Source organism: Ranitomeya imitator, chromosome 1 (assembly GCF_032444005.1).
Source record: "Ranitomeya imitator isolate aRanImi1 chromosome 1, aRanImi1.pri, whole genome shotgun sequence".
Taxonomy (NCBI): Eukaryota; Metazoa; Chordata; class Amphibia; order Anura; family Dendrobatidae; genus Ranitomeya; species Ranitomeya imitator.
The window spans coordinates 726,808,486-726,831,601 of record NC_091282.1 but is presented as its reverse complement, the minus strand read 5'-3'; the positions used below and the strand labels follow the sequence as shown (position 1 = coordinate 726,831,601).

Sequence of the window (23,116 nt, the reverse complement as noted above, 5' to 3'; positions counted from 1 at the left end):
AACCCTGTACTTCTGTGTCACATACTACATCTCTCTGCAATTATAGAGGAGACCTTAGAGAAGAGATTTCCCCTTTCGTGAGGAGCACTAGGATTCTTACACAGTACTAAAAATAGAATTATTCTTACCGTTAATTCGGTTTCTAGGAACCTTCCACGACAGCGGTACTGGAGGATGTCTCCCCGCCCTAATAGGGGACAGGAAACACAAAGAGGTTAAATACCCTCCCCTTCCTGCCACCTCCAGTGTTTTTTCTGGACACAGTAGTATGTATAGTTACCACTTAAGTGCAGGAATCATCCAATAAATCATCAGATAGGGAGGGAAATTAGTGCTGTCGTGGAAGGTTCCTAGAAACCGAATTAACGGTAAGAATAATTCTATTTTCTCCAGTCACCTTCCACGACAGCGGTACTGGAGTAGTAACAACAAATAATTTCTAGGGGGGGGGGACAACCGCCTGCAGAACTGTTCTGCCGAAAGTTAAATCCCGGTTGAAATCAAGCCTGTAATGCCTGGTGAACGTATGTACTGATGACCAGGTGGCAGCTCTGCAAATCTGCTCCGTAGAAGCGTCACCTCTCTCTGCCCATGATGTTGACACCGACCGTGTAGAATGGGCCTTCAGTGATGGAGGAGGTGGTAGATTCTGGGATGAGTATGCCAGAGATATGGCTTGTTTAATCCAGTTGGCGATAGTATTTTTCGTAGCCTTTTTGCCTTTGTTCTTCCCGGAGAGTTGAATAAAGAGATTTTGGTCAATCCTCCAACTCTCTGTTTGTGAGAGATAATGTAAAACCACTCTGCGGACATCCAGAGTGTGGAAGGACTCCTCCTTCACATTAGAAGGATCCGGGTAGAATGAGGGCAACACTATGTCCTGACCTCTATGAAAGTCTGATGTAACTTTAGGTAGGAAAGTAGGGTCTAGACGCAGGATAATACTATCAGATGTTACCCTCAAATAAGGCTCTTGTATGGATAGAGCATGTAGTTCCCCTATCCGTCTGGCAGAAGTAATAGCCACTAAAAAGACCGTTTTTAGGGTAAGAACCTTTAATGAAATCTGAGATAAAGGTTCAAAAGGATCTTGAGTTAGACTTTTAAGGACCAGATTAAGGTCCCAAGGAGGAGTATTGTTGAGAACTCTGGGACGGATTCTAGTTGCTGAAGTAACAAAGCGCCTGATCCACCGATGTTTGGCTAGATCCTGATCGAAATAGGAGCTAAGTGCAGAAATTTGTACCTTTAAAGTGTTAGGCTTAAGACCCAACTCCAGACCCTTTTGCAAAAAGTCCAGAATTTTGGCAATGTTTGGATGAAAAGGGTCAGGAATATCTGGAAGATACCAAGATGAAAACCTCTTCCAGATTTTGGCATAAATAGCATTTGTTATGGGTTTTCTACTGTTCTGGAGAGTATGAATTACTCCATCCGAGAGACCTCTTGCCTTTAGTATCTCGGCCTCAGAAGCCATGCCGAAAGATTCAATCTGTGAAGGTTTGGATGCAGCAATGGACCCTGACGAAGAAGATTTTCCTTCTGGGGTAGATACACTGGATCTTCCTGAGCCATGTCTAACAGGGCGCTGTACCAACTCCTTCCTGGCCATGTTGGCACAATCAAAATTGCCGTAACTCGTTCCGATCTGATCTTCTGTAGAGTCTTCGATATCAATGGGATCGGCGGGAATGCATAAACAAGGTTGAACCTCCACGGGTGAGAGAACGCATCCATACCCAGTGCTCTGTCTGTCATATTTACCGAGAAATAAGATCTTAGCTTGGCATTCTGACCGTTGGCAAAAAGGTCCACCTCTGGGATCCCCCATCTGGAAATCAGGGAGAGAAAGACCTCCTGGTCCAGACACCATTCTCCTGGATGCACATCCCTTCTGCTCAAAAAATCTGCTTGGGTATTGGCTGACCCCTTCAGGTGAATTGCTGAGATAGAGAGAACATTTCTCTCCGCCCAGAAAAAAAAATGTTTGAGGCTACAATCTTTAGTTTCTTGAATCTTGTGCCTCCTTGATGACGCAGGTATGCTACCGTGGTCATGTTGTCGGAATATATTCTGACACGGTGTCCTTGAACAAGGGAGGATGCAGCTCTTAATGCTTCTTCTACCGCTTTCAGTTCTCTGAAGTTTGAGGAGCTTGCTCTGATGTCTGGGCCCCAGGTGCCCTGGAAATGGGATCCCTCGACTATAGCTCCCCATCCCCTTTGACTGGCATCCGATGTTAGTGTCTTTAGTGGGATCTGATCCCAACTGACCCCCTTTTTTAGGTTTCGAACCTGTAGCCACCATGTCAGGGATGTCTTGACATGATTGGGAAGGCAAACTCTCTTGGAGAGAGAACTCTGCTGACCGTTCCAGGATGATAGGACATGAGTCTGGAGAGCTCTCGAGTGGGCTTGTGCCCAAGGTACCATCTGGATACAAGATGTTAGAGATCCCAGCACCGACATAGAATGTCGTAGAGTAGGAGCCTTCAGGGTTTTGAATGCCGAAATCTTCTGTACCAGATCGAGTTGACGTTCTCTAGGCAGAAAGGAACTCCTCGACTCTGAGTCCAGAAGGACTCCTAGGAACTTCTTCCTCCTGGAGGGACGAAGGTCCGACTTCTCTAGATTTGGGATCCAACCCAATGATTTTAGGATTTCCAGAGATCTTGTTAAGTCGGCTCTGAGGCGGGAAACTGAGGGAGCGACAATGAGTAGATCGTCCAGATAGGGTACTATGCAGATCCCTTGGAGACGGATGAATATAATGGCTTCTGTCATGATCTTTGTAAAGACTCTGGGAGCTGAGGCGATTCCGAAGGGAAGGGAGTTGAACTGGTAGTGTACTATCTCCCGATCCTGAGATATTGCGAATCTTAGGTACTTTCGGAACTCTGGATGGATTGGGACGTGATAATAAGCGTCCCTCAGATCCACTGTAGCCATCTCCCAGTCCTGTCCTATCAGAGGGATCGCTGTTTTGACCGACTCCATCTTGAACCTCCTGTAAGTTATCACTTGATTCAGGGGTTTCAGGTTGATTATAATTCGGTGCTTCCCCGAAGGTTTCTTGATCAGAAACAGGTGGGAATAATGTCCTCTGCCAATTTCTTGCTGAGGTACTGGGGAAATTACTCCCTCTTGGAGTAAGTTCTGGAGGCCGGAAAGGAATGCGCCCTGAGGACTGAGACTCTGTAACGAGGTTATCCTTAAGTGATGAGGGGGAGGGCTCTCGAACTCTATTTTCAGTCCATTTTGGATAGTGTCGAGTACCCACTGGTTCGACGAAATGGACCTCCACTGGTTGATGAAGCTCGAGAGACGCCCCCCGACGCCCTGGGCGTAGTCACTGTTTGTCCGGGGTCTGCTGGGACTGGGGAACCAGGATGTTCCTACCTTTCCCTCCTTTAGGATAGCTCCAGCGTCCTGTTTTGCCTTTCCCTTTGAATTCCCATTGGAAGGGTTGCTCCTTTGAGGGACGAAAAAAACGTTTCTTCGGATTTCTCTGTTCCGGAAGCGCTTTCTTTTTGTCCGTTGCCTTATCCAGAATATCATCCAGGGCCTGCCCGAATAGATAGCAGCCCTGAAAGGGAATGGCACATAGTTTTGTTTTAGACGTTATATCCCCACTCCAGGAATTGAGCCATAGAGCTCTCCTGGCTGAGTTAGAGAGCACTGCTGATTTGGCAGCCACTCTTACGGACTCTGCCGAAGCATCGGCCAGGAAGCCCGTAGCTTTCTGGAGAAGCGGAAGAGAATCTAATATTATCTCCCTAGATGTTCCCTGGGTAAGATGGTCTTCCAGCGTGCGGAGCCAACGAAATAGGGATCTAGCCACGCAGGTGGACGCAATGTTTGTTTTCAGGAGATTGGTAGAAGTCTCCCACGATCTTCTTAGCAAACTCTCCATTTTGCGGTCCATAGGGTCTCTGAGTTGGGACGAATCCTCGAAAGGGAGGGTTGTCTTTTTGGACACTAGAGACCTGCACGTCCACTTTAGGTGTATCCCACAGAGAGACATCTCCATCTAGGGAAAAGCGATTTTTTAGCTCAGAAGGAACAGAAAGACCTTTTTCAGGAGATTCCCATTCATGAAGGATGAGACTCTGTACATTCTCATGTATAGGGAACCCCTTTAATTTTTTAGGTTTCAACCCACCGAACATCTCATCCTGCACCGATGGCTTCTCCTCCTCAACACCCATTGTCCCCCTGACCATACTGATTAACTCCTGTATGTCTTCTGAGGAAAAATAATATTTTTTACTCTCCTCTCTGGGGGTGGAAGTGGAGCCCTCATTCTCCCACAAATCCTCCGAACCGGAGGAATGAACTTCACCAGAATCTGAGTCAGAGAAAACCGGCGCCGTCTTCCTTTTTTTTTTTTTTTTTTTTTTTTTTTTTTTTAGGAGGAGGAGGCGGAGGTAACAGAGACTGGGAAAGGGCCGATACCGAGGATTGCACTTCCTGTTTAATGAGGGATTTAATGCTCTCAAACAAGGATGGCTGTTCTGAGCGAATTATTTCATCGGTGCAGGGCTGGCACAGTCTCTTCTTGTAAGAAGAAGGTAGCTTTGATGCACAAACACCGCATTTACGATCTTCCGTTTTTGTCTTGGAAGATCTGTCCTTCCTAGGGGCAGAGGCCTTGTCTCCCTAGAAAAGAGAGAGAAGGGGGACTAAGTATATGGCACCCTAAGGAATACAAGGATAGAGGGACCTTAACCCACTACTCACGGTAGGAGGGAGGACGCAGGGCTCGGCAGAAGCAGAGATAGACCTGTCACCTTCCATGGTCAGTCAGTACTGAAGTCCAGTCAGTCAGACAGGGGGCCTTACCTGGAGGTGACTACCAGGGTTAAATACCGTGGCAGTTGCGTCCGATGTTGTTGGTCCTCTATTGTTGCGTCCTCTATTGTTGGTAAAATATTTGAAGGGTTTCTGAGGGATGTTATTCTGGATTATCTCAATGAGAATAACTGTTTAACTCCATATCAGCATGGGTTTATGAGAAATCGCTCCTGTCAAACCAATCTAATCAGTTTTTATGAAGAGGTAAGCTATAGACTGGACCACGGTGAGTCATTGGACGTGGTATATCTCGATTTTTCCAAAGCGTTTGATACCGTGCCGCACAAGAGGTTGGTACACAAAATGAGAATGCTTGGTCTGGGGGAAAATGTGTGTAAATGGGTTAGTAACTGGCTTAGTGATAGAAAGCAGAGGGTGGTTATAAATGGTATAGTCTCTAACTGGGTCGCTGTGACCAGTGGGGTACTGCAGGGGTCAGTATTGGGACCTGTTCTCTTCAACATATTCATTAATGATCTGGTAGAAGGTTTACACAGTAAAACATCGATATTTGCAGATGATACAAAACTATGTAAAGCAGTTAATACAAGAGAAGATAGTATTCTGCTACAGATGGATCTGGATAAGTTGGAAACTTGGGCTGAAAGGTGGCAGATGAGGTTTAACAATGATAAATGTAAGGTTATACACATGGGAAGAGGGAATCAATATCACCATTACACACTGAACGGGAAACCACTGGGTAAATCTGACAGGGAGAAGGACTTGGGGATCCTAGTTAATGATAAACTTACCTGGAGCAGCCAGTGCCAGGCAGCAGCTGCCAAGGCAAACAGGATCATGGGGTGCATTAAAAGAGGTCTGGATACACATGATGAGAGCATTATACTGCCTCTGTACAAATCCCTAGTTAGACCGCACATGGAGTACTGTGTCCAGTTTTGGGCACCGGTGCTCAGGAAGGATATAATGGAACTAGAGAGAGTACAAAGGAGGGCAACAAAATTAATAAAGGGGATGGGAGAACTACAATACCCAGATAGATTAGCGAAATTAGGATTATTTAGTCTAGAAAAAAGACGACTGAGGGGCGATCTAATAACCATGTATAAGTATATAAGGGGACAATACAAATATCTCGCTGAGGATCTGTTTATACCAAGGAAGGTGACGGGCACAAGGGGGCATTCTTTGCGTCTGGAGGAGAGAAGGTTTTTCCACCAACATAGAAGAGGATTCTTTACTGTTAGGGCAGTGAGAATCTGGAATTGCTTGCCTGAGGAGGTGGTGATGGCGAACTCAGTCGAGGGGTTCAAGAGAGGCCTGGATGTCTTCCTGGAGAAGAACAATATTGTATCATACAATTATTAGGTTCTGTAGAAGGACGTAGATCTGGGTATTTATTATGATGGAATATAGGCTGAACTGGATGGACAAATGTCTTTTTTCGGCCTTACTAACTATGTTACTATGTTACTATGATGTTGTGCTCCTCCTCCCGGTCCCAGGTGTAGGGGAAAGACCGCTATGCCGCCAACAGAAACTGCAGCCTGACGCGCGTGCGTTCCACCGCTGGAACGCACATGCCGAGAACCGGAAGTTCGGGTACTTCCGGTTCACGCGTTCACTGCTTCCGGCCAAGAAGCGAGGAGGAAAATGCCGGGGAGCCGCGCGGGGACCCCGACTGCACCACACCACTCCGCTTTACTCCCGAAGGAGCGCGGGAGGAGCGGAGAAAAGTCCCGAGTCCGCACCATGTGGGGAGACGGAAGCAGCGCTACAGGGAGGAGATACATCCCGACCCAGGCTGCCCGGCTACGTAAGATGCGAGTGCTCCGATCGCCGGCCACGGCAGCACTACCGCAGGACCTCTTCATGCCCCAAAAGGGGACAGGAAAAACACTGGAGGTGGCAGGAAGGGGAGGGTATTTAACCTCTTTGTGTTTCCTGTCCCCTATTAGGGCGGGGAGACATCCTCCAGTACCGCTGTCGTGGAAGGTGACTGGAGAAAAGTTAGCCATTCTTCACCAAGGACATATTGTATATGGTGGGATTTTTCTCTCTCCACTGTGGACCTCAATGCAAGTCAGCATAAATTTTGCAGTAAATTTCACGCATTACTTAGATTAAGTTCTTTGCTTGCATGGTGCAGAAACAAACATCTGCAGTATGCTCATTTTATTTGAACAGTAATTTTTCTGCAGATTTTGGTCAGTTAAAAACCCAATATACATTTATTACAAATGCTGAGCGTTTGCAGTGCAGAAGTCGAGCCACAAATCTGCAAATACAATTGTCCGCCTCAGATCTCACTTTCACTGCCAATCAGTAAATTGATATCTGAATTTACATCTAAGGCCGGAGTCACGCTACAGCGAGATACGGCCGAGTCTCGCAGGTTAAAACCAAGCTCTAGCACCAACAATCCGGAGCGGAGCGTGCGGCCGCACAGCAATACATGGAGCTGCACGCTCCGCTCTGGAGTGTCGGTGCCAGAGCTTGGTTTTAACCTGCGAGACTCAGCCGTATCTCGCGTATGTGTGAGCTTCTGTGTGCATTGACCCTGTATAGCAGTGTATGGAGTCTAAAATAGATCACAACTGGCTGCATTCACATCATGGCAGCGATTAGTTTTCAGACATTGTTAAAGCTCCTAAAATGTACATCTCGCATATGTATCTATAGGGTATCCTCAGCCAGAGGATGATCCTCCATCTAGCCAGTATCTTTTACTCAATACAACTTTATCCAACATAGAAGTATATGGTAAAATGAGATCTAGATAGATTTACAATGGGATCTCAGAGGACAATATGGCATCTCTGGGAGGCATTCATGTATATTTAGTGTAGGCCATAAACATCAAGTAATCAGAGCCTTGCAGAGGTGGCCTGTCATAGATGCAGAGGTGGCCTCATCTAGATGCAATATATCTCCTGATGGCTTCCAGGCAAACAGGGAATAATCGGGTAGCACTCATCTGATTTATATGATCGTGTAAGCGAGCCCTCAGAACGAATCTGGTAGCTATCCATCGACAAAAGTTCTGCAGACAGATTTTTTATTTTTTTTTTTTACAATATGTGCACTCCTAGAACAAAACTACACTTGCACAGAAGACTGATTTCACAAAGAAAAAAACAAAACAAAAAACCCACAAACATCTTTTGATAGCAATCTATAAAAGCTGCAACTCAGTTACAGAAGCACTTGTAAACTTCCTCCATTACACCGCAACAGGATGACATTTCCTGGACGAGCTGTACGCAGATGTCACATGAAACGAGGAGACACTGTCCTACACATATTAGTCACTGTGTGTGTTGCAGCTCGTCCTGTCCCCCATACAGGATGGGGGTCCAGGCTATGTACGGTAAGCCCTGTGGTAGGAATGTTGTGTATAATCGTGTACTGCATGCACAGACATGCTCTACAGCACAAGAAGTCATTGCACATCATTGGAGCAGCAAAGCATTGCAAGAATGTTTATGACAGTGAAATAATAGACAATATAATGTACCACATAGCAGCGATCTGTAAAGAAGCTTTGGTCCAAAAAAATTTTATGATCTCAATCATTTGAGGACTTCACATCTGCAATTTCACCCATTGTTTGTTTTTTGTTTTTAAACCAAATAAAAATAGTAAGGCCACATTCACACGTTGCGTTCTGTCCTGCGGGTTCTCCCGCAGCGGATTTGATAAATCTGCAGGGCAAACCCGCTGCGGTTATCCCTGCAGATTTATCGCGGTTTGTCCAGCGGGTTCCGCTGCGGGATTTTACCCCTACTATTGATGCTGCATATGCAGCAATATGCAGCATCAATAGTGGTGTTAAAAATAATAAAATAATTATATACTCACCCTCTGACGTCCCGATCGCCTCGGCGCTGCAGGCGGCGGTCTGGTTCCAAAGATGCTGTGCGACCAGGACCTTCGTGACGTCACGGTCATGTGACCGCGACGTCACCGAAGGTCCTGGTCGCATGGCAAACCTGAGACCGGACGGCCGCGTGCAGCGCTGAGACTTCAGAGGTGAGTATAGCTTATTTTTTATTTTAATTTTTTTTTTTTTTTTTTTTTTACACCACAAATATGGTTCCCGGGGCCTGGAGGAGAGTCTTCTCTCCTCCACCCCGGGTATAACCCGCACATTATCCGCTTACTTCCCGCATGGTGGGCACAGCCCCATGCGGGAAGTAAGCGGATCAATGCATTTCTATGGGTGCAGAATCGCTGCGATTCTGCACAAAGAAGTGACATGCTCCTTTTTTCCGCAGCAATTCTGCGCGGTTTTTTTTTTTTTTTTTTTTTTCGGGATTTTCCGCATCATGTGCACTGCGGTTTTTGTTTTCCATAGGGTAACATTGTACTGTACCCTGCATGGAAAACAGCTGCGGACCCGCAGCCGCAAAATCGCGGCAGTTACGCAGTTAAAACCGCATAGTGTGAACATACCCTAAGGACCTTAGCAAAGGTTTAGCAAACACACTACATGCCTATGTATTCCAATTGAAATGGTGGCACTAAAACATCTGCAATTGAGCCAAAAGCTCCATGCACAGTGCACACCCCTTTGTATTTGTCTGTACAGAAGTGCCTGCTTCCTTTGTGAACGTGTTGATGTAGATGAGTGATGCTCATATCCATGATGATGCGCGAGTCACCTGTACCCGGTGGTGAAGGTCACAGGTACAGTGGCTCAGCAATGTGACTGCCTCCCTGCAGGGAGCTCCTGACCTGCTCCCAGCTAAAGAACAGCCAGTCTGTGGATATGCAGAGGTCTAGCAGGTGGAGATGTGTACCTCTGACCAATGTACTTGCCCAGAAATAGAAGAGTTGGCAGAGCGGACAAGGCTGGCAATTACAGCGCGCTCATTAAGAATCCGTACAAGTAGAAAGCTTTGTACAGCAAAGGAAATAAGCCAAACGCAGAAGCTCGGCTCATTCTGCTAATAACTGGAGCACACCAGGCAGAAAACAGAGGTTGTGCACCAAGAAATCTGCTTTGAGGCTATGTGCACACGTTGTGGATTAGGCTTAGGAATTTCTGATGTGGATTCTACCTCTCCTGGCAGAAAACGCACCTGCGGATTTGTCACGTTTTTTGTGCGGTTCCGCAGCGTTTGTGCTGCGGTTTTCTTGCGGATTTGCTGCATTTTTTTACCCCTGCGGTTTTCTATAATGGAATGGGTACAAAAACGCTGCAGATTCACAGAAAATTAGTGACATGCTACTTCTTTTAAACCGTGGCGTTTCCGCAGCGGATTTTCCGCAAAGTGTGCACAGCATTTTTTTTTTCTCATTGATTTACATTGTACTGTAAATCAATTGCGGATCTGCAGCGTTTCAGCACCTCAAAAAACACTGCGGATCCGCAACGTGTGCACATACCCTTAAGGTACCGTCACACTAGACGATATCGCTAGCGATCCGTGACGTTGCAGCGTCCTGGCTAGCGATATCGTCCAGTGTGACAGGCAGCAGCGATCAGGCCCCTGCTGTGCTGTCGCTGGTCGGGGAAGAAAGTCCAGAACTTTATTTGGTCGCTGGACTCCCTGCTGACATCGCTGGATCGGCGTGTGTGACACCGATTCAGCGATGTCTTCACTGGTAACCAGGGTAAACATCGGGTAACTAAGCGCAGGGCCGCGGTTAGTAACCCGATGTTTACCCTGGTTACCATCCTAAAAGTAAAAAAAACAAACACTACATACTTACCTACAGCAGTCTGTCCTCCTCCTGTACTGGCTGTGAGCGTCGGTCAGCCGGAAAGCAGAGCGGTGACGTCACCGCTCTGCTTTCCGGCCGCTGTGCTCACACAGACAGTACAGGAGGAGTGCAGAGCACAGCGCTGGAGGACAGACGGCTGTAGGTAAGTATGTACTGTTTGTTTTTTTTACTTTTAGGATGGTAACCAGGGTAAACATCGGGTTACTAAGCGCGGCCCTGCACTTAGTAACCCGATGTTTACCCTGGTTACCGGCATCGTTGGTCGCTGGAGAGCTGTCTGTGTGACAGCTCTCCAGCGACGCTGCAGCGATCCGGATCGTTGTCGGTATCGCTGCAGCGTCGCTAAGAGTGACGGTACCTTTAGGCTAATCTCTATTGCAGGGTCACTAAGGACTCGTGTACAAGGCAGAAATGGTAGAGGCACCCTATGGTTTTATATTACAGAAGCTGCCATATGTCACCATAGTCTGCCTCCTCAAAGCCAAAATAATGCAATTGTGGTGGGCCATCCAAGTGTTTGCTCATCAACTGGGCACAGTATTACATATCCATCATATGGTTGGACATATGTGCCCGACAGATGTAGATTTCTCTTCGATAGCTATAGGGCTAAATATTAGTTACACTTATCGCTACCCTCCCCTTTATACACATGTACGCTCACAGCTGAGGACGCACGTGTTTACAATGGAGAAAATAGTGTAGGCCACTGCCTAGCTCTTCCGACAGCGACTCAACCTGTAGGACTCGTACACACAACCGATTATATGGGACAAGTACTATCCACAGTTTTTACAGATCGCATATCGTAGATGCGAGTGCTACATGGCTGTGAACATGTCCCAATTTTTCCTTGGATCAAGCGGTCTGCATGGAAAATATATCAGGTTTTGATCTGATTCAAGTGTCAGATCAAAACCGGCAATGTAAGCCTATGGGCATGTGAAAGAGAGAAAATACATACATACTGTACTGTGGATTTTTACAGATTACAGAATGGAGAAGGTGCAGAAACTGATTATTCCCCTCTCCCTCCACATCCCAGCAAATAAAATGATGGCACTCCGATAAGTCATCAGACCATTTTTCTCAGATGTGGAGAAAAAGGTCATGGGACCCTACCTGTAGGAAAAGTATAAGGCAATGCAGTTGGAGGAGGGGAAAAAAAAAAAAGAAGGGTTGGGCATGATAAATTACAACATGTCCGATCCTGTGCTCTGAAAGATGAGATAAGCCAGAACCAGTGAGATCTGGCAGCCGCTTGTTCCTCTCCCCACCAAGAGGACATACAAGTTGGTCCAAGAGGAGCATCATATGCATGGACGGACAGACAAAATAGCCGTCTCCCAAATAAGTGTATGACCAGCACCCATGCTGCTGAGAATATCCACATCAATATGCAACACTTGCCGGCTGCACCCCAGGCAATGCTCCGCGCCACTTGGATTTGTCAGTCTCGAGCCTCCGACATAGAAATTTGTCCTGTGGTTACTTTTTAAAAGGAGTTTTCCCAGGAATAGCCTGCTAGATACATTCCCCTATGCTGCCTTATAGCCGACCGACTTATATGCCAATATTTTAGCCACAGACATAGGCAGTTCTTCCTCCTGTACAGTCAGACTTTTTGATGTGCTACAAATCTCGCAAGTTGTGCTGTAAAAACTGCAATGGTATTGATGATACCACGACGAAATACTACGCATGGGTCCAATACTGTCCTGGTGTAATGAAGCTGTGACATCGATTGTACCGTCCAGCATGCTGAAGTAGAGCAACGTGCCAAATGGTCCGACTGCAGGAATGCACTGATGAGTTTAGCTTGCTGTTATAGAACTAGAACTTGTTGTCGCTCTTTCTGCAGCAGACATGTTATGGTTTGAGTAGAAGACTAAAACAAGATCAGCACATGACTTGTACATTTGGTGCAGCTAGGAAATACGAATCCAAAGTTATGCTCCTCTGTCATTCAAAATGACAGATTCATAGTGAAGCAGGATGACAATCTGCTATTAGTAAACACAGGGAGTCACCGCACTACTTCAGATTCAGATCCCGGAACGGTTACACCGCCTACACATGGAGCGGCGACTCCTTCCTCATCTATGCATCATAAGTAGTTACTGTTCAAGAGACTAAATATTGGGGGAACACCTCCAGTGGGGGAATGGTATTTATTTCCCTCCCCAGAACAGATGAAATTTTATTAAAAAAAATAAATAAATAAAAACCACACACACACACACACACACACACACACACACAGCATAAACTAATAAGCAAGTGCTCCTTAAAAGGAGGTTGACTATGTCAAAAAAGAAAAGTGCTACTAGTTTTTGTTTGACTGCAAAATCGGGACACTGTACCACCTGTGCAGCTGGGCAGTCATATGACCACGTGTACGCGATACGCAGAGGAGAAGCGGACGAGAGTCTAATCAGCACGTGATGGCGAGTATGCGCACAGCCTGACAAGCTGCAGGTGGTACACATGGGCATCAGTCACTGCCAAAACTCAGGGATGGCAGACTTCTTCTACAGGACAATCCCATTATGGTAACGTTCACATTAGCGTTATGCTAGTTTGTGTCATGCGCCCCTATATTTAACATGGGGGACGCATGCTTTTTTTTTGTTGCGTTGTGCGACGCATGCGTCTTTTTTGCCGCAAGCGTCGGACCAAGAAAACGCAACAAGTTGCATTTTTCTTGCGTCCAAATTTCGACAAAAAGCGACGCAAAACACAGCGTTATGGCGCATTTTTGCGTGCGTTGTGTCGCCGACGCACAATGCTAATGTGAACGTAGCCTAAGGAAATACACTGGGTGGATCAGCTGCATATTTTCCATCCAGATTTTCTCAGTAGAAAAAAAAAATCAGCAATGTCTGAAGCCATGTTTGCAGTCAAGAGATTTTTTTGGTTGCTTATTTTAGCGGATGTACTACAAATACCTTCTCAAAAGGAGTTTTTCTTTCCAGAAAATCCTGGTCCCAGGACACACTTTTCCCATAAAAAAAAAAAAAAAACAAAAAAAAACACACACACACACTAGCTTTGCTCACCCTGCCCTTGTCTAGTGCAGAGTCTCCAGAATCTGATAATGGCGGTTACTGATGACATCACGTCTATAGCGCTGCAGTTCATCATTAAGCTCAGCAGCCGGACTGGCGATGTGTTATTAATATGGGGTTGTCCAAGTAACTCCAGTGTTTCCCCCAGTAAAATAGTAGCACTTACCTGATGCCAGCACTGGCTCCCCCAGGGCTCTAGTGACACTATTATGTCACGCTATCCCTGTGGCCAGTCAGTGCTGGCTCCACTCTCCTACAGAAGTAACCGACAATCAGAGGAAAGGAAAGAGCGGCAGCAGCTCACACTCATGTTCTGTTGTATCCGAACAGAAGGGGAGAGTGAAGCCAGTGCTCCCTGGCCGCAGGGATCACCCAAACATAACTTGGGGATCCCCAGGAGCGCCAGTGCCAAACTGCTGGAACGTCGCCGGCACCAGAGGGGACTATAGGTGTTATACTGGGGGGGGGGGGGACAGACAAGGGCTGACAGACTAGCAGGCTATCCCTTTAATGCTACAGACACTGGGAGCAGCAGCGGAGACTCAGCACTGGACCTCAGGAGGGAGACACTCTTAAGGGGAAAACCCCTTTAAATTGCATTACTTGGTGCATTTTTCCGCACCCACCGTTTATCAGACACAGGTGGACACGCTTAATTTGAGACTTTTGGGGGGGTGTTTCTTATAACAGCATGCCAAAAACATCATGCAACAAGCTAGAAACCACAGGTCAGTGGTCTGCAACCTACTCCTCTCCAGCACATGTGGAACTACAACTCTCAGCATCCACAAGAAGGAATCTACGCCAACTGTCACACGTTATAATGGCTGGAGGACAACAGATTGTGGTCACCTTTCTGCAGACATCTGTAGAGCCCCTCAGCTGGGGGGACGGGACTACACCTCCCAGCATGCCCTGACCACTGCATGCTATGAGGGCATACTGGGAGATGTAGTCCCCCCGCCGATCAGGATGGTGTGATGGGGGCACTAATGCTGCATTATACTCTACGGACTCGGGGAGGGAGATAAACCGACCACAAACCGGAACACACACAGGAGAACATCCATAGGCTAAAAATAGCCTCGGCCCAGCGCGCAGGAAAGTCCGAGGCTGCGGCCTGGAGCAGCTCTGTACCGGCGTCCGGGCCCGCTCCCTCCCGGGCAGCTCTTACCTTGTCTATCAGCGGCGGCCCCGGCTGGGCGGGAGAGAGGAGGCAGCAGCTCGGCCGCGCCACACGCTCTGCTCACTGTGTGTATAGCAGGAGAGATCCTCCGGTAACGTGACCACCCAGGAGAAACGACAGCAGTGTAATACCGAGCGACCGACACCAGAGGAATGGGGTGCAGAGGAGATAAGCGCTACGTCACCAGAACTAACCAGGCCAGCGCCTCTCATAGGGCCGGGGAACCTGCCACTCACACGTCGTCCCGCCCCTTTCCATCGCCCTCTGACTGGAGCGTACCTGTTGGCGGGAGCGAGCACTTCTGCCATAGATACAAACCGGCGGGAGCGCGCACTGCTACTATAGCTACACAGGCAGGATCGCGCACTGCTACTATAGTTACAGAAACGGGAGCGCGCATTGACTCCATAGCTACTACAGACAGGACCGTGCACTGCTACTATAACTATCGAGGCGGGAGCGCGCACTGCTTCCATAGTTACACATAGGCGGGAGCGCGCACTGCTTCCATAGATACACACAGGCGGGACCGCGCACTGCTTCCATAGTTACACAAAGGTGGGAACACGCTCTGCTTCCATAGCTACACACAGACAGGAGCGCGCACTGCTTCCATAGCTACACACAGACAGGAGCGCGCACTGCTTCCATAGTTACACACAGACAGGAGCGCGCACTGCTTCCATAGCTACACACAGACAGGAGCGCGCACTGCTTCCATAGTTACACACAGACAGGAGCGCGCACTGCTTCCATAGTTACAGACAGGAGCGCGCACTGCTTCCATAGTTACACAAAGGTGGGATCACGCTCTGCTTCCATAGCTACACACAGACAGGAGCGCGCACTGCTTCCATAGCTACACACAGACAGGAGCGCGCACTGCTTCCATAGCTACACACAGACAGGAGCGCGCACTGCTTCCATAGTTACACACAGACAGGAGCGCGCACTGCTTCCATAGTTACAGACAGGAGCGCGCACTGCTTCCATAGTTACACACAGGCAGGAGCGCGCACTGCTTCCATAGTTACAGACAGGAGCGCACACTGCTTCCATAGTTACACACAGACAGGAGCGCGCACTGCTTCCATAGTTACAGACAGGAGCGCGCACTGCTTCCATAGTTACACACAGGCAGGAGCGCGCACTGCTTCCATAGTTACAGACAGGAGCGCGCACTGTTTCCATAGTTACACACAGACAGGAGCGCGCACTGCTTCCATAGTTACACACAGACAGGAGCACGCACTGCTTCCATAGTTACAGACAGGAGCGTGCACTGCTTCCATAGTTACAGACAGGAGCGCGCACTGCTTCCATAGTTACACACAGGCAGGAGCGCGCACTGCTTCCATAGTTACAGACAGGAGCGCACACTGCTTCCATAGTTACACACAGACAGGAGCGCGCACTGCTTCCATAGCTACACACAGACAGGAGCGCGCACTGCTTCCATAGCTACACACAGACAGGAGCGCGCACTGCTTCTATAGCTACACACAGACAGGAGCGCGCACTGCTTCCATAGTTACACACAGACAGGAGCGCGCACTGCTTCCATAGTTACAGACAGGAGCGCGCACTGCTTCCATAGTTACACACAGGCAGGAGCGCGCACTGCTTCCATAGTTACAGACAGGAGCGCACACTGCTTCCATAGTTACACACAGACAGGAGCGCGCACTGCTTCCATAGTTACAGACAGGAGCGCGCACTGCTTCCATAGTTACACACAGGCAGGAGCGCGCACTGCTTCCATAGTTACAGACAGGAGCGCGCACTGTTTCCATAGTTACACACAGACAGGAGCGCGCACTGCTTCCATAGTTACACACAGACAGGAGCACGCACTGCTTCCATAGTTACAGACAGGAGCGTGCACTGCTTCCATAGTTACAGACAGGAGCGCGCACTGCTTCCATAGTTACACACAGGCAGGAGCGCGCACTGCTTCCATAGTTACAGACAGGAGCGCACACTGCTTCCATAGTTACACACAGACAGGAGCGCGCACTGCTTCCATAGTTACAGACAGGAGCGCGCACTGCTTCCATAGTTACACACAGACAGGAGCACGCACTGCTTCCATAGTTACAGACAGGAGCGCGCACTGCTTCCATAGTTACACACAGACAGGAGCGCGCACTGCTTCCATAGCTACACACAGACAGGAGCGCGCACTGCTTCCATAGCTACACACAGACAGGAGCGCGCACTGCTTCCATAGTTACACACAGACAGGAGCACGCACTGCTTCCATAGTTACAGACAGGAGCGTGCACTGCTTCCATAGTTACAGACAGGAGCGCGCACTGCTTCCATAGTTACACACAGGCAGGAGCGCGCACTGCTTCCATAGTTACAGACAGGAGCGCACACTGCTTCCATAGATACACACAGACAGGAGCGCGCACTGCTTCCATAGTTACAGACAGGAGCGCGCACTGCTTCCATAGTTACACACAGGCAGGAGCGCGCACTGCTTCCATAGTTACACACAGACAGGAGCACGCACTGCTTCCATAGTTACACACAGACAGGAGCGCGCACTGCTTCCATAGTTACACACAGGAGCGCGCACTGCTTCCATAGTTACACACCGACAGGAGCGCGCACTGTTTCCATAGTTACAGACAGGAGCGCGCACTGCTTCCATAGTTACACACAGACAGGAGCATGCACTGCTTCCATAGTTACACACAGACATGAGCGCGCACTGCTTCCATAGTTACACACAGACAGGAGCGCGCACTGCTTCCATAGTTACAGACAGGAGCGCGCACTGCTTCCATAGCTACACACAGACAGGAGCGCGCACTGCTTCCATAGTTACACACAGACAGGAGCACGCACTGCTTCCATAGTTACACACAGACAGGAGCGCGCACTGCTTCCATAGTTACACACAGACAGGAGCGCGCACTGCTTCCATAGTTACAGACAGGAGCGCGCACTGCTTCCATAGTTACACACAGACAGGAGCGCGCACTGCTTCCATAGTTACACACAGACAGGAGCGTGCACTGCTTCCATAGTTACACACAGACAAGAGCACGCACTGCTTCCATAGTTACACACAGATAGGAGCGTGCACTGCTTCCATAGCTACACACAGACAGGAGCGCGCACTGCTTCCATAGTTACACACAGACAGGAGCGTGCACTGCTTCCATAGCTACTCACAGACAGGAGCGCGCACTGCTTCCATAGTTACACACATACAGGAGCGCGCACTGCTTCCATAGTTACTGTCAGGTCGCCGTTATCACCGCCGCGGCCCCTGCTGTCCGCTCTTACTTACCGCTCCTCGGCGTCCCGGCGCGCCCCTGTTCCTTCTCCAGCGCCGCCTCCTCTGCTCGCTCTCCCGGCTCCTGCTTCCTGTCGGGCGCGCGCGCACTAGGGTTTCCTGCGCACGCGCACTCTGCCTTCCCTTCCTTCCCTGCTCCGGTCAGCCCTGTGTCTCACGCTGGCAGCGCTGACGTTATTAGCAGCGCTCCTGCGCGTCCACAGCGCCTTCTACTGGAAGCACATGAATGCGCACTCTGCCTTTTTTCCTTTGGACGCTCTTTCCCCTGCTCTCTGTGGTCCTGGAGGTCCATGACCCGGAAGGTACGCTGCCACTCTGCATTTAAGGCCGCCTCTTCCTTTTGGCTGTGCCTGTCTGTCATTTGTTTTCTGGCAAATGTCTCTGGCTCTCTCGCTTCCTAGCGTACCTTACGTTCTTCCTGCTGCTTGTCTCTGACTTTTCGTTTCTGTGTAATTTCATTAACTGTCTCCGTGTTTCCCTTGCAGCTCCAGTTCTCCTGTACCTTCGTTTCTTCCCGGTGTTCCAGATCCTCTGCCTAGTCCTTCCGCCATCGTCTCCTGCGCTTCCGTGGTCTCGTGTCTCCATCCTGTCTTCCAGTTTGTCCTTCCATTCTCTGTCTGTCTTGTCCGTTTCCCGTTACCCGTTCCTCTTCTCCTTCTTCGTTTTCTTTTCCGTCGTCCCTGCCCTGACCTTTTCCTTTCCCTGTACTTTGGTACCGGCTGCCGTTCAGTAGTCTCCCCTGGGCCTGCTCCTAACGCTCCCTGTATAGGGGGCGGTCCACCTGGTCCACTCGTCCTGGGGAGGTTCGCTGTTGCGGTCCAGTGGGTCCACTTATCTCGCTTTCCTGGTCCCTAAGCGTAACAGTTACAGACAGGAGCGCGCACTGCTTCCATAGTTACACACAGGCAGGAGCGCGCACTGCTTCCATAGTTACACACAGACAGGAGCACGCACTGCTTCCATAGTTACACACAGACAGGAGCGCGCACTACTTCCATAGTTACAGACAGGAGCGCGCACTGCTTCCATAGTTACACACAGACAGGAGCACGCACTGCTTCCATAGTTACACACAGACAGGAGCGCGCACTGCTTCCATAGTTACACACAGACAGGAGCGCGCACTGCTTCCATAGTTACAGACAGGAGCGCGCACTGCTTCCATAGTTACACACAGACAGGAGCGCGCACTGCTTCCATAGTTACACACAGACAGGAGCGTGCACTGCTTCCATAGTTACACACAGACAGGAGCACGCACTGCTTCCATAGTTACTCACAGACAGGAGCGTGCACTGCTTCCATAGCTACACACAGACAGGAGCGCGCACTGCTTCCATAGCTACACACAGACAGGAGCGCGCACTGCTTCCATAGTTACAGACAGGAGCGCGCACTGCTTCCATAGCTACACACAGACAGGAGCGCACACTGCTTCCATAGTTACACACAGACAGGAGCACGCACTGCTTCCATAGTTACACACAGACAGGAGCACGCACTGCTTCCATAGTTACACACAGACAGGAGCGCGCACTGCTTCCATAGTTACAGACAGGAGCGCGCACTGCTTCCATAGTTACACACAGGCAGGAGCGCGCACTGCTTCCATAGTTACACACAGACAGGAGCACGCACTGCTTCCATAGTTACACACAGACAGGAGCGCGCACTGCTTCCATAGTTACAGACAGGAGCGCGCACTGCTTCCATAGTTACACACAGACAGGAGCACGCACTGCTTCCATAGTTACACACAGACAGGAGCGCGCACTGCTTCCATAGTTACACACAGACAGGAGCGCGCACTGCTTCCATAGTTACAGACAGGAGCGCGCACTGCTTCCATAGTTACACACAGACAGGAGCGCGCACTGCTTCCATAGTTACACACAGACAGGAGCGTGCACTGCTTCCATAGTTACACACAGACAGGAGCACGCACTGCTTCCATAGTTACACACAGACAAGAGCACGCACTGCTTCCATAGTTACACACAGACAGGAGCACGCACTGCTTCCATAGTTACACACAGACAGGAGCGCGCACTGCTTCCATAGCTACACACAGGCAGGAGCGCGCACTGCTTCCATAGTTACACACAGACAGGAGCACGCACTGCTTCCATTGTTAAACACAGACAGGAGCGCGCACTGCTTCCATAGTTACAGACAGGAGCGCGCACTGCTTCCATAGTTACACACAGACAGGAGCACGCACTGCTTCCATAGTTACACACAGACAGGAGCACGCACTGCTTCCATAGTTACACACAGTCAGGAGCGCGCACTGCTTCCATAGTTACAGACAGGAGCGCGCACTGCTTCCATAGTTACACACAGACAGGAGCGCGCACTGCTTCCATAGTTTCACACAGACAGGAGCACGCACTGCTTCCATAGTTACACACAGACAGGAGCGCGCACTGCTTCCATAGTTACACACAGACAGGAGCGTGCACTGCTTCCATAGTTACACACAGACAGGAGCACGCACTGCTTCCATAGTTACACACAGGTGGGAGCGCGCATTGCTTCCATAATTACACACAGGTGGGAGCGCGCACTGCTTCCATAGTTACACACAGACAGGAGCACGCACTGCTTCCATAGTTACACACAGACAGGAGCGAGCACTGCTTCCATAGTTACAGACAGGAGCGCGCACTGCTTCCATAGTTACACACAGACAGGAGCACGCACTGCTTCCATAGTTACACACAGACAGGAGCGCGCACTGCTTCCATAGTTACACACAGACAGGAGCGCGCACTGCTTCCATAGTTACAGACAGGAGCGCGCACTGCTTCCATAGTTACACACAGACAGGAGCGCACACTGCTTCCATAGTTACACACAGACAGGAGCGTGCACTGCTTCCATAGTTACACACAGACAGGAGCACGCACTGCTTCCATAGTTACACACAGACAGGAGCACGCACTGCTTCCATAGTTACACACAGACAGGAGCGCGCACTGCTTCCATAGCTACACACAGGCAGGAGCGCGCACTGCTTCCATAGTTACACACAGACAGGAGCACGCACTGCTTCCATTGTTAAACACAGACAGGAGCGCGCACTTCTTCCATAGTTACAGACAGGAGCGCGCACTGCTTCCATAGTTACACACAGGCAGGAGCGCGCACTGCTTCCATAGTTACACACAGACAGGAGCACGCACTGCTTCCATAGCTACACACAGGCAGGAGCGCGCACTGCTTCCATAGTTACACACAGAAAGGAGCACGCACTGCTTCCATAGTTACACACAGACAGGAGCGCGCACTGCTTCCATAGTTACACACAGACAGGAGCACGCACTGCTTCCATAGTTACACACAGACAGGAGCGTGCACTGCTTCCATAGTTACAGACAGGAGTGCGCACTGCTTCCATAGTTACACACAGACAGGAGCGCGCACTGCTTCCATAGTTACACACAGACAGGAGCGCGCACTGCTTCCATAGCTACACACAGACAGGAGCGCGCACTGCTTCCATAGCTACACACAGACAGGAGCGCGCACTGCTTCCATAGTTACACACAGGTGGGACCGCGCACTGCTTCCATAGTTACACACAGACAGGAGAGCGCACTGCTTCCATAGTTACACACAGGCAGGAGCGCGCACTGCTTCCATAGCTACACACAGACAGGAACACGCACTGCTTCCATAGTTACACACAGGTGGGACCGCGCACTGCTTCCATAGTTACACACAGACAGGAGAGCGCACTGCTTCCATAGTTACACACAGGCGGGAGCGCGCACTGCTTCCATAGTTACACACAGGCGGGAGCGCGCTCTGCTTCCATAGTTACACACAGGTGGGAGCGCGCATTGCTTCCATAGTTACACACAGGTGGGAGCGCGCACTGCTTCCATAGTTACACACAGACAGGAGCACGCACTGCTTCCATAGTTACACACAGACAGGAGCGCGCACTGCTTCCATAGCTACACACAGACAGGAGCGCGCACTGCTTCCATAGTTACACACAGGAGCGCGCACTGCTTCCATAGTTACAGACAGGAGCGCGCACTGCTTCCATAGTTACACACAGACAGGAGCGCGCACTGCTTCCATAGTTACACACAGACAGGAGCGTGCACTTCTTCCATAGTTACACACAGACAGGAGCACGCACTGCTTCCACAGTTACACACAGACAGGAGCGTGCACTGCTTCCATAGCTACACACAGACAGGAGCGCGCACTCCTTCCATAGTTACACACAGACAGGAGCGTGCACTGCTTCCATAGCTACACACAGACAGGAGCGCGCACTGCTTCCATAGTTACACACAGACAGGAGCACGCACTGCTTCCATAGTTACACACAGACAGGAGCATGCACTGCTTCCATAGTTACACACAGACAGGAGCGCGCACTGCTTCCATAGCTACACACAGACAGGAGCGCGCACTGCTTCCATAGTTACACACAGGAGCGCGCACTGCTTCCATAGTTACAGACAGGAGCGCGCACTGCTTCCATAGTTACACACAGACAGGAGCGCGCACTGCTTCCATAGTTACACACAGACAGGAGCGTGCACTTCTTCCATAGTTACACACAGACAGGAGCACGCACTGCTTCCACAGTTACACACAGACAGGAGCGTGCACTGCTTCCATAGCTACACACAGACAGGAGCGCGCACTCCTTCCATAGTTACACACAGACAGGAGCGTGCACTGCTTCCATAGCTACACACAGACAGGAGCGCGCACTGCTTCCATAGTTACACACAGACAGGAGCACGCACTGCTTCCATAGCTACACACAGACAGAAGCGTGCACTGCTTCCATAGCTACACAGGTGGGACTGCGCACTGCTTCCATGGTTACACACAGGAGCGCGCACTGCTTCCATAGCTACACACAGACAGGAGCGCGCACTGCTTCCATAGATACACACAGTTGGGAGCGCGCACTGCTTCCATAGCTACACACAGACAGCAGCGTTCACTGCTTCCATAGCTACACACAGGAGCG

The 23,116-nt window shown here is 49.7% G+C and overlaps 1 protein-coding gene across 1 annotated transcript in view; it reads right to left on the bottom strand.

Moving 5' to 3' along the window:
• FBXO34 (F-box protein 34) overlaps positions 1 to 14,986 on the bottom strand; it is a 38,554-nt gene extending 23,568 nt beyond the window's left edge. Inside the window, exon 1 of the mRNA XM_069732706.1 lies at positions 14,790 to 14,986. The gene's annotated coding sequence lies outside the window, so the exon portion shown is untranslated. The remainder of the gene's footprint in view (positions 1 to 14,789) is intronic.
• Between the last annotated feature and the right edge of the window lie 8,130 nt (positions 14,987 to 23,116).